The sequence below is a fragment of the Pseudorca crassidens genome, chromosome 9 (assembly GCF_039906515.1).
Source record: "Pseudorca crassidens isolate mPseCra1 chromosome 9, mPseCra1.hap1, whole genome shotgun sequence".
In the NCBI taxonomy this organism is placed as follows: domain Eukaryota; kingdom Metazoa; phylum Chordata; class Mammalia; order Artiodactyla; family Delphinidae; genus Pseudorca; species Pseudorca crassidens.
In genome coordinates this window covers 93,643,660-93,656,569 of record NC_090304.1, presented here as the reverse complement: position 1 = coordinate 93,656,569, position 12,910 = coordinate 93,643,660, and positions in this window count along the sequence as shown.

Sequence of the window (12,910 nt, the reverse complement as noted above, 5' to 3'; positions counted from 1 at the left end):
CTTCATAAGCAGTGAGACCCACAGGCCTGGGTCGTATCCATATCAAAGGACTTCGGTAGGAGCTGCTGATGGATTTATCTTCTGAGGTAGCCAAGAGGTCTCTCCATTTGTCTGTGCCTTTGGGGGCAGGGCCTGGAGCTACCTGTCTTTATCTGGGCTGGTGCTCTGGGCAAAGAGAAAATGCCACTGTGTGGGTTCTCTAAACACTGTTCCAGAAGAGTGGTTAGCAAAGAGGTCTGGCATTTACAGAGGGCCCTTTGGGATAGGCATTAATCAACCTTGTGTGGACCCTTGCACTTCTCTGGTCTGTGTGGTAGATGTTATTTGCTCCCATTTTATAGACTAGGAAACTGGGCCCACAGACATTGAGGGATTTTTCTCCAGGTCACATAGCTTGTGAGGGGCACAGCCAGGAATCGGGTCTGTGTTGGTCTGCCTCCAAAGTCCAAGTTCTCCCCATTATGCCCTTCTGTCTGTTCCACCCCCCACCCCCAGGAAATGAGAAGGCCAGGTTCCTGTGTCCTCTTAGGAGAAGGAATCTGGCTCATGGTGGGTCAGGTGCACAGAGATGCTGTGCGGCTACACCTGTTCCAATCTGCACAGCAAAGACAGACCAGGAATTCCATGAAGACTACCATCTTAAAGGGTCAAGAATGAGGGGAGCATCTGGACACCCAACATTGTGGCCCAGGGTCATGGGAACCTCCCAGGGGTGCTGTGGCGTCTGGGGGCTGGTGTGCTAACCAGGCCATCAAAGTCACAATATCATCTGCCCTCCTGACTCTTGCCTAGCAAGCACCAGGAGGGGCTTTTGACACACAAGCTAGAAAAGGCCTCAGAAACATTTGGCCGGACTTGCGATTGCCGGTTCTTATTAGGGGGCTCACTCACCTGAGCTTCCCAGCAACCCACCCTCCCAACTCCTTTTCCTTCATCTTCTCATCCCACAAAGTGCCCAGACATCTGCAGGGCCCTTCGTTCACTTTCTTCCCACAGCCCCAGGCTGAGATTACAGTTAAGAACATGGAGCCAACCCCTGGCTGACTGCAACCACATTCACTTGCTGTGTGACTTCTGTAACTGCTCTGTGTCTCGGTTTCTCCATCTGTCAAATGGGGATAATAATCGTGTCAGCTTCATAGCCTCTCTCCTATGCCCTCCTGTGGGTACACTGTGGTCCAGCCACCCTGGACTCAGCCTGCTTCTGGTTTCTCCACCCCTGCCTTCGACCAATCTGTGTTCTGCTGGAACAGTCTCCTTCAGCGTCAACGTCCTTCTCATTCTCCTCTCGAAAGCTCAGTGAGCAAACATCCCTCCAAGAAATTCTGCCTCTACTCTGAACTTGGTCTGTGAGCCCCATAGAACCCTATAAGACATTGTATTCCTTTCTTCAGTCTCATCTTTGAATTTGAATATGTGCCTTCGATATAGCTCAGTACTCATGTGTTAAATTAAACCAAAGTCCTGTTACAGTTTAACTTATTTCTTCTAAGCAAGTGTGCCTCAGTGACAATTCTTTATAATTGAATATCACTCTATAGTAGAGAAAGATCACTTTCACAGATAATTTCATCCTCAGAGAATCTCTGAGAAGATGGTTATTATGTTAGCCCATTTTACAGATGGGGAAGTGAGTATCAAAGACATTTCATATGTGGCTCAAGGTCACGTGGTTAATAAGTGGTGGGCCAAGGCTTTGTGCTCTGAATCCCAGTTTCTTTCCACTTCAGATTCTCCCTCCTCGCCTCCCCCTTGGTTTAGATGCAGACAAGGTGAGAATCCCAGGTTGACCCAAAACATTTTGGAGTCACAGCTCTTGCCTTGGTATTGACTGGGAAGTCCGAGGTGTCTCGGTCTCTCTTCCTCCCCTCCTGGGGGCTCTCTCTCAGGAGCTGCTGGGGGAACTTGAGTGAAAAAATAGCTGCCCCAGAAAGCAGATGGAGCACCTGGGGTCCCAGACATAATGGGTAGTGCAACTCAGTGGTTTGGAGTCACATAGACCTGTGATTAAGTCGTACTCACTGTACTTTTGTCTCCACCTGTGTGAAATGGGATAATGCCACACACCTGCTCCAGCTGCAGGGCAGGACGAATGGCATGTTTGTAAATCCTATAGCACAGAGCTGGGAATGCCCAATAAATATAATGGTAATAGTTAACATTTATTGAGGATTTACTTTGCACCAGGCACCATAAGATGTTATTTCTACGCTAGTCTCATTTATTCCTCCCCACAGTCCCTTGCACTTTTTACAGATGAGGAAACTGAGGCTCAACACGTTACATCATTACCAAATGTCACATTTTTTTTTAATTTATTTTATTGAATTATAGTTGATTTACAATGTTGTGTTAATTTCTGCTGTACAGTAAAATGATCCCATTGTACATATATATATGTTCTTTTCATATTCTTTTCCATATGGTTTATCACAGGATATTGAATATAGTTCCCTGTGTTATACAGTAGGAGGTTGCATTGTTTTTAAACAGTGGGACTGGCGAGGCCGTGTCTGTTTGTTCATGGATGCCTCCCCTGCTTTGTTTGTCCCCCTGGGACAAGGTCTGCAGTTGGTAGAGTCCATAGATGGACACAGTTATTATTACTGCAGTGCCAGCAACCAAATCTGGGGGTGGGGGCGGTTTTGATATGCTCAGCCTGCCAAGGAGGGGTCGGAAGTTTGAGCTCGGGTATGCATTGCTAGGGGTGTGACACGGATGGGGAAGGAGGCTGGGCGTGGCCACTGCAGGACCACGGAGCACGGGCCGGGAAGAAGCCGCCTCTCCCCTCTAGGCACGGGGGCTAGAGGCAGAGCCCTCGGCCACTGGTGCCTGTGGTGCCCCTCACGGTGCCCTGATGGATGGGATCTGACAGAGTGCCCTAGGTCCTCCCAGCACAGGGCATCTGAGCGCCAGCCAGCTGGGGACTCTGTCCAGGGGAGCTGCAGGCCTCAGGCAACGACAGATGCTTTGTGCAAACAATACCTCCTCCCTGAGGACTCTGCTCCCTGGGCTCTCCTCCAAAACGAGAGCACAGAGCCTGCAAGTCCCAACGCACAGAGGCTGTTCATCCAGGATGGCCCTTCCTGCAGCAACCTCGGCCGTCCTGCTCAGATCAGGGGGCCCCCATCCGCTCCCTCCCCTCCGCTGGGGGTTTGCTTGGTGGTCCAGACAGAACATTAAAGATAAGGAAGGCTCTTTTGGCTTTGAGTCCATTTCTTCACCCCTCCCCTGTGACACAATTGCTCCCTTCTTTTAAGGACTTAGAAGGCTGGCATGGGACGGGTCTCAGAGATGTTTAGTCTAACACACTCACCATCGCCCAGAGGCGCCTGCGTGTGGGTTTGAAACAGCACTCCTCTGGGTCAGCTCAGTGCTGCGGACTTGGCCCCAGACGACGCCTGTGTGAAATTGTGGAAAAGATGCCTTCCCCTGGGGAACGCAACCCTGTGATAGGATGCAGGCCTGGTGAGAGGAGAGTGGGAGGGACTTCAGTCCCCACTAGTCCCCTCGGAAAGTCCAAATCCTCAGCACGGTCTACAGTCACTGGGTTTTAGCCATGACCATTTTCCCTTCCCACCCACTGTGTAGCCACACTAGTTCCTTTGGGTGTCCTTGCTGGCCCGGAGCCTTTTGTACTGGCTGCCACTCACCTCTTCTGGCCTTGGTATAAATGTTATTTCCTCAAGGTGGCCTTCCCTGACTTCTCGATTGGAACAGGACCCCATCATACACTCTTATAACAAATAGTCATTTTAGGCAGTTGTCGGTAATTACTGGGTACCGCCGTACCGCACCCCTCCTGCACCCCATGCCTGGACTCTAAGCTCCATGAGGGCTGGGACGATATTGTTTACCTTGGTATCTGTAGCCTTTGGGGCAAAGCCTGGCACATGGTGGACACTTGATAAATCAATACTCGTTACACGACTGGAAGGCCTTCTGATTTGCTGGTCCTACAGGAAGTTTGGGGCAAGATTTGGCAAAACACTTTTAAAAGGGCAGTACCTGTCATGGCAGATATGCTCATCTGGGCATCTGGCACCTTCTGCAGCCCTTCTCTCCTCTCCTCCTGCCCCAAAGAGCCCACAGATTCAGACTCCAGACCCCGGCCTGCAGATTCTCTCCTCTTCCCCATGAGTCTTTGCCCTTTGCTCACTCACCAGTGTCCTGAGGAAGAAGGTTCTGGCTGCCCATGCACTGGGCTTAGGAAAACACAGCTTCAGCACCGCCTTTAATTTTATTTTTAACCCATAATTCATCTTGCTTCCAGCAGATTTATTTTCGGCGTAGGGCCCGTGGGCTAGCACTCATTTGCATGCCTGATCCTGCTCTGGGGAGCTGAGCATCTTAGGTGATTGTCCTGAGATGCAAGAATGCTCCCTGACCTTTTCTCACTTTCCTCTTCCCAATGCAGAGCCAGAATTGAGGTGCTGACTGCAAAAAATTGGTGTCCGGAATGGAGAGAAAGGACTTCAAAAAAAAAAAGAGTCTGGGGTGGGAGATGGGGGCTGCTTCCACCAAATGCAGGGGCCAGGCCTGCAACTCCAACCATCCTCCCTGCGATGTGATCTCGACTTGGTGGAGGAGATACACCCGCCCTTAACTTATTGTGCACGTGCTTGGGTGAGAGCACGGCTCTTGGGTGAGAGCTGCGATTGGCGGTGGGATGACAAGTGGGGTTCCAAGACATTAGTCAGTCTTTGCCTTGCTTCAGAGTCACAATCTGGGGTGAGGAAAACGATTTTGAAACAAGTTTTTATAATCGATGGGATGAGTACAAAGTAAAAGTTTTGCACAAAGGTGTGCAGGGAGAGGAGAGCTCGTTAATCCGTCCAGAAATGGGTCAGGGAAGGGTTTGTGGAGAACACGTGATTTGCATTAGGTCTCTGTGAGCCGAGACCTTTAGGGATAGGGACATTCCAGGAGAGGGAACAGAGCGTGTGTAAGGATGGAGGCCAGAGGGTAGATGATGAACTTGCGAAAAAACCTCTTTAATGTGGCTGAAACGTACAATGCATGAGAGCAAGGAGTGGAAGATGTGAGAAAGAAAGGTATTCCTGCCACTTTGAGAAGCTTATGGTCAGCCCTCTGACTCTTCACACTCTGTCCACCTCTCTCAGTAGACTCTGAGGACCTCGAGGAGAGGCACCCTGGACGGGAGGCTGCTGCCTCGTCCCTGTTCTTGTTGCTCCAGGCCCAGGTCGTGTGCGCAGTAGCCAAAGGAGCCCAGGCCTGGCTGGGCTGGGAGGCAGGGCCATCTGGAGTGGGAACAGACCCTCCCACATGAAGTTTGAAAGGAAGCATCTTGCAGCTCCGTCTAATTACAGGGTAAGTGAGCGGGCCTCCCTCACGATTAATTTGCTGTGTGTCTTTATTGCCAGCAGAAGACAGATGACTCACAGAGGGTATTCCATATAGGCCTGCCAGTAATTGTCTTTATGACTTCATGAGCCTTTTATGGCCCCCGCCGGGAAAGGTGTTTTATTTTCCTTCTTTTAATTCTCCATTTTCAGTCGGTAAATAACCAACTTCCTGGGAGCAGGAGGAACGTTAAGCTCGGGATCTAGGTGAAACCATCCCAACAAGAGAGGCCCTGACCATGAGAATTGAGGCTGAGGTCAAAGGCAGAGGACGGAGGGAATGGGGACAAGGTGACTCACGCAAGAGGGTGTGGAGTGGATAATCCTCAACAGTGATTAATACGCACGTCCTCAAAATTTAAAAATGAATAAATGTTTCTTTTCAGCAGATGTACTTTCTCAATGATGCTTGACTTAGATTAATGATAATGTGCGTTTATGTTTCCAAAGTACACACAGACCGCTCTGCTTGGAGGGTTGAGGGGAGGACGTGGGAGTGGGTGGATGGGGAGGAAATTCACGGTGGCCCCCAAGACTGTTGAGTGGGAGAATAGCCACAAGGACATTATATTTAATTGTCATCCAGTCTCTCCATATGCAAGATAGGCAACAGTCCGATCGTTGTTTAAACAGAATGAGAATGGGAGGTATTGTATGTCAATGGTGCTCTGGTGCTGTCTCATAATGGCGTGCAAAAATGAACTGTTAAATTTTCAGGAATTCTGTGAGCTGTTTTACACTATATTGATAGCTTGCAATCAACCACAGTGGAATTATTTACACTGAGGCAATTGACAAACCTGACAAAATTGAACCCCACCCCTAGCCTCTGCTGGTTGTTAAACGTTTAACAGCTCACCACAGTGGTAGCGATCCTTTCCACTAGTGTTCGAGCGGTGGGGAAGGACCACTTGGCAGGTTAAAAATAATACAAGTTAACATTCACCGATCACTTGCTATGTGCCATGCACTATTCTAAGCACTTCATGTATAGAGTCATGAATCCTCTTAACAACTTTATGGGGTTGATGTCATTCTTGAGCCTAATACTGTACCCCGAAGGCTGAGACTCAGAGTCAGAGCCAGAGGAGGTTATTAATCCATATCCCCATTCAGAGGAGGAATTGACAGCCAGAGAGGGGAAATGACTTGGCCAAGTTCAGTGGCCTGGTGATGGGTCTACTGACTCCCCAGCCAGTGTCTGTTCTCCTGCTCTTATTCTTTTGGCTTGCTATGCCATAGTCCTGCCTCAGTCCAGGCAAGAGCTGAACCCAAAGGTTGGGAGCTAGGGCTTCCCTGGTGGCGCAGTGGTTAAGAATCCACCTGCCAGTGCAGGGGACACGGGTTCAAGCCCTGGTCCGGGAAGATCCCACATGCCGCGGAGCAACTAAGCCCGTGCGCTGCAACAAGAGAAGCCACCGCAATGAGAACCTGCGCACCACAATGAAGAGTAGCCCCCGCTCGCCGCAACTAGAGAAAGCCTGCGCACAGCAACGAAGACCCAACGCAGCCAAAAATAAATAAATTAAATAAATAAATTAAAAAAAAAAAAAAAAAGAAGGTTGGGAGCTGACCAAAGGAGGCAGCCTTAGGCCCGAGTCCACGGGATGAGCCTGGTGGGCTCCATTTGCAGTGTTCCTGCCGCCTCTGGCTGCCTGATAGAGGGTTGACTGCTCCCTGGTGCCCCAGCAACATCCTGAGCTGCCTTTCCTTCCACTCTGCCATTGTCTGAGCATCCCACTGGAAGTAATTCATACTTCAATCTTCCAGCAACAACCATCTGGAATAACGAGAAAAAATAAATAAAAGTCATAAATCCAAGCCGGAGCTCTGCCTGTTAGCCTGGAGTCCTTAGCTATGGGGAAGTGGGGAAGGGGATAGATGGGCTGAAACTTTCACGGACAAATGATCAGCCTGGAGAATTCACTGTTAACTGCACAGGGGTTCAAGTTAAGCCCAGCGGGGACAGGGGTTAGCCTCTGCAGCTTATTACGATGATTGCTTTCGGTGTGAAAAAGGTGGCCTGAGTCAAGGAAAAGAGACTCAAGATGAAAATCCCCTCAATTCTTAAATATATAGGTCTATTCTAATGTAGACTGCATTCTAATATGGTAAACATTCCAATGTAGACTATAGGATCAGGTAGTCCCAGAGCTGAAGGGGCCTTCTAGAACGCTTTGCTTGCCTCTCAGCCTGGGAAACCAACAGTCTCCTGGGAAAAAGGAGGGTGCGAATGCTTTTCTGCAGAGCAGGGCCTTCCCAGGCAGGGGCAGTGGAATGTTTTCTATGTCCGAGTGTGTTGCCGGCAGATGGGGTGCTACAGAAGAAAGATAGGGGTTCTAATTGTGCCACCTTGCACAAATAAATTCACCTCTTTGAGACTCAGTTTCTTAATTCAAGTGGAGGTTTCAGAGTGTGGGGTCCCTTCCAGCTTACATTCTATATCCTAAACAAAAGGGAACATTTCAGAGATGGAATGACACACACACACACACACACACACACACAAATTGACAAATAGGGAAAGCTTTCAAGATCTCATTCAAATGATTGCTGGATTTGTCTATTAGTGAGATTTGTTTCTTTGCATGTGCTAATTGGTCTTGGCATTAATTAATCTGATTTCATTATATTCTCTTTAATTTGTCAAGATATCATTTTGCTATTGGGTGACAGAACACTTGGGAGAATTGTTAGAATTGGAATATATTTCCCCCCCTTTTAAAGTTCCTGGAGAAAAGTCCTTATCAATTAAGTTAATTTGCATACACGTTAGGTTAATCATTTTAGTTTAGCCAAATTTGTAGAAATTTACATAGCAAATTGACCCTCCACATTTCACTTAAACATATGTAGCACACTGAATAGTGCATTTTGAGTTGCTAATGAAACTGAGGTTATTTTGCACGCTTCTTTTAGTAAAAGAGGTCCAATTAGACCAAGTAATTTTTTATTTCATCCGTAATTGCAAAACAAATAAGCTTCCTGGCATTTTTTTTTCTAGTGGCAGCATCACACGAACAGGGGCGTTAATAGGGAAGTCATGTTTTCCTAATTAAGCCCGGTTAGACTCCTGCTCACTGTTCCGGCGTCAGCCCTCTCCAGGCTTCTCCTAGGTACTCTTTTGCCTGAGTTGCTAAGCCTCCTGGTATACCTATTAATAGAAGACTCCCCCACAAGGAGCCAGCTGAATTAAAAAATGTAACTAGGAAAGCAGGGTGGGAATTTTGACAGATTTGTTTTTAAATTTTTTTTTTAATACCAGAGAAGAGAAAGTTGAATTCAAAAGGGGTCTTGGTTCTCTCCATCAGGGGAAGAAAAGAGAGGAAAAATAGCTTTTGTTCTCCCCCAGAAAAGAAGCTGGCACAACATATTGGTGGTGTTTCAAAAGTGACTCCAGGGGCTAGCTTGCTCAGTGTTGGAAAATTGGCTGCCATCTCCCCCTCCAGGACGATGGAGCGGTGAAGAGCTTTTAGTGATGTGGGAGAGTTGTAAAAAATGGGATCTGGGATCCCTCTGGCTTTGCTGAGGGTAGAAGGAGGGGGACTCTGGCCACTGTCCTGGAGTGGGTGGGAGTTGGGAATGACGGATGCGTTGGGAGGATGTTGGTATAGTCATACAGAAACTGTGCTCCTACTGTTTCTCCCCAGCGACACAGAAGAGCTTGACCTTCTGTCCAATGCTGGATATTTTTTTCCTTCTAGCGCAGAGGATGTTTCTGGATTGCAGAAGAGGACACTGGCATGGACAGTAGGGAAGAGTTGGACAGATGGGATCAGAAAAGGGTGCTGTACCTTCAGCATGGAGTCAGCAGGCTTGGGTTCCAGTCTTGGCTAAAGATTGCAAGAAGTGGTCACCATCCTTCACTCCTCCCTGTGTCCCCAACTCTTGCAGTGTGACATGGCAGCTCTCCTCATCAAGAGGTGGAGTCTATTTCCATCCTCCCTGAACCTGGGCTGTCCTGTGACTTGCTTGGGCCAATAGAATGTGGTGGAAGTGATCATGTGTCAGCCCCAAGCTTAGTCCTTAGAAGGCTTGCCTGCCTCTGTTCACTCTCTTGGAACGCTGCTGCCACCCAGACCAGTTGGTTGAGATGGTGAGAGGCACGTGGCCCATTCGCCTCCATTATCCAGCTGACAGTCAAAACCCAGAAAGAGAGACGCCTCGCTGACCTGCAAGTGGTCCCAGATTACGTGAGCCATCCCGACTGAGCCCACCTAAATTTCTAGTCCACAGAATTGTGAGCTACATAAGTGGCTGTTGCTTTTAGGTCCTTAAGTTTGGGGCTGATTTGTTGAACAGCAGCACTGGATGTGATCAATACCCACTTGTGTGTTCTTGGGAAAATTCATCTTCCTGTCTGAGCTTCAGCCTCCCAAGTCTGTAAAACCAGTTGGGATTAAAGGATCCCTAAATTTTCTCCAGCTTTAGAAAGCTACCAAGTACCGTGGTGCTGTATCTGACAGCCTGACATTTCCCCAGATGGGACTCCAGCTAAGGCACTCTCGCTGGGCAGTAGCACACCAGGGGAAATGAGTTTATCAGCTCCTTTCAAGATGAGAAGAGGATAGAGTACGTGTAAGGAGGAAAGAGAGCATTGTCTGCCTTGGGACAAAGAACGGGAACTGGGAACCGTGTTGGGGCTCTCGAACAGGATATGGTGAAGAGGTGTTGTGTGTGCGTGTGAGGTTTTCGAAGATGAAGTTCTGAACGCCTGGACGTCAGTGGAGGGAGTGTGCTTTGAATAAGCATGAGTTTGTTGACATTAGTTATGCAGCGCACCCAGCCTGTGGGCTGCAGGCCCAGTCACAGATCCCAGAGGCCCATGGCCACAGGTCAATGTGGGCTGGTGCAGGAAGTGCCCAGCTAAGCCTTTAGAACTGGTTTCTCAACTTTGTTTCATTACCATACATGCAGATGCTGGTTGCATACAAGACACTTCTGCGGAACGCCTGAGTTACGCGGAATCCCCGGGGTGGTCTCTACCTTTCCCTTTGCCATTCAGAGAATACACTTAGTGCAACAATTAAGAATGAGAGGTGCAGGGCTTATCTTATATAATCAAGGCTAGTATTTGTGAAATAAATGAGTGAATAAATGAATGAATATGATTTCATGGATAAGCTTCAATCCACCCTGATTTAATCAATTTATTTGCAAAATTCAATTTTTTAATTATTTGGAATACATTACTTCTGAAATCTCTCTCAGCTGATAGAGATCTGTGGGTTGAGACGTTCTCCTTTAGAAATATCACACTGTAGGCAATTCCACATACAGGGTTGGGGCCCAGGATAGGTCTGACTTTTCCCTGCTCTCCTGAGTTTCTGGGAACCCAACCGACCCATGTGTTTCTCTTGTCCTGGCCACACCTAGGCTCAAGCTGGTCTCCCTTTCCCAGCAGACTTTGCTGCTGAAGTCCCAGCATTCTTTGCGCTCAAGCAGGACCGACTCATGGCAGAATCTGGTACTTCTCTCTGAGTTTCCCTGATGCTGAGGAAGAGAGGACAGGCACTCAATTGAGCACAACCACTATGGCCAAATGCTTGAGCTAGCATCTTTTTTTTTTTTTTAACTTGGAATATAGTTGACTTACAAGGTTGTGTTAGTTTCAGGTGTACAACAAAGTGAATCAGTTATACACATACATATATCCACCTTTTTTTTTTTAGATTTTTTTTTTGCCATTTAGGTCATTACAGAGTGTTGAGTAGAGTTCCCTGTGCTATACAGTAGGTCCTTATTAGTTATCTATTTTATGTATAGTAGTGTGTATATGTCAATTCCAGACTCCTAATTTATCCCTCCCCCGCCTTTCCCCCTGGTAAACATAGGTTTTCTTTTCTACATCTGTGACTCTATTTCTGTTTTGTAAGTAACTTCATGTGTACCATTTTGCACTGGCATCTTGATATCAGAAGCTCAAGGCATCTCTAGGTGGGGAGTGACTGGAGCAGGGTGCTGGGCCCGTTGGAAGTCCTGGGTGGCTGGGAGCAGGGATGCAGGGGAGAAAGTCATATTTTGTTTTGGTTTCCTCTCACCTTCCCTTTCGGCACCGCTCACCCCTTTACGGTCCTTTCCCCTCCCCTACCATGGCTCTAGGCTGCCATGGTTCTATGGCATCTTTGTACCCACACCACTGGCTTATGATGTAATTCTTGTGTCTGTTTCCTATGACAGATTACATGGCTGGAGGGAAAGGACCACACTTTTTCATCTTGGTATCCACCCAGAGCCTTGCCCACAGAGTTTAACACGTGTTAAAAGAGAGCGAGCTATTTCCGAGCAGAGGGGGCTGGCTAACACCCTAGAGATCCCACACCATTGGTGCCCCCTTCTCTGTGTAAATGCAGAGCTGTCCTTAGGTGGCAGAAACCTTATGTGAGGGGCAAATTCTAGAGCCAGGCAGGGAGCATGCGTGTATGAACTTGTCAGTGTAACACAGGCGGGGATGAGAATGATGTGGGTAACTGCGGGACGTGTGCTCTGCCTAAGACATCTAGATCCACTTCTTTCAAAAACACTTCTGGCAGAAAAAGCATGTCTGAGATCTCCCATGTGTGACTGCTGCTTCAAGGTCAAACCTTAACTCTCCATCTCTGGGGAAACAGTGACTTTGCTGGAGTTTTGCCAGCAGCTGCAAGGCCGGGTGGCACCGCGTGGACTTGGAGTCAAAAGATGAGTATTAGTCTTGACTCTACCGTGATTAGCTGTATGATATCCAGGGCAGGCATTTCAAATCGTTGTGCCTCAGTTTTCACATATGCAGAATGGGTGTGCTAATGACAAAATAAAAAAGGTGAATGCACATTGTAAAACGTAAAAATTTCAATAAAAGGCAGGGCATTGCTCTTAGGGTTCTTCATAGAACCCTCTATGGCTTCTCCTTTTAGAAACTGCTCTGCCCTGATCTTGTCATCAGTCAAGGACCAGTCAGGGTTCAGTGTGCCACCCTCCATCTCAGCCCCACCCCTTGTTCCCTTGCTGATCCAGGAACAAAGTAGAAAGTGGCATTTCTGAATGAGGCTGACAGTTCACCAGGCACAAAAACCCACCCAGTTGTGACTCAGAGTTTTGGAGGCGCAGATAGAATTAAGGAAATGTTAATGTATTCGCATGGCTTTGCCTCCTGCCTACAAAGGCATAAGCAGTGAGGAGGGAGGATGGGGTGGGAAAGGGGACAGAGAGATGGGGAGTCGTGCTGATGGGCTCTGGGGGTGGAGGCTGGTGGGGACTGCAGGGTCCCAAGGCTGCCTGGCTGCTGCAGCTGGGCCTGAGATCCCCAGGGGACAGAGAGGGATGTGCTGGCATCTGGTGTCTTCCAAGCGAGTCCGCCGCCCAGAATGCAGTATCAGCTTGGGCACAGGGCTAGAGCAGAGGGACCCGGGGGTGCATGCATGTGCCCACGCAGGAGATGGAGGTGTGGGGGGATGTGAGCTGAATAACCCAGAGCTGTCTGCCTTGGTGCTGTGGCTTGTCAATGGCAAACAGCCGTTTAGAATCAACGTCTTTTCCAAATGAGGCCCCTGAATGTTGTATGCTTAATA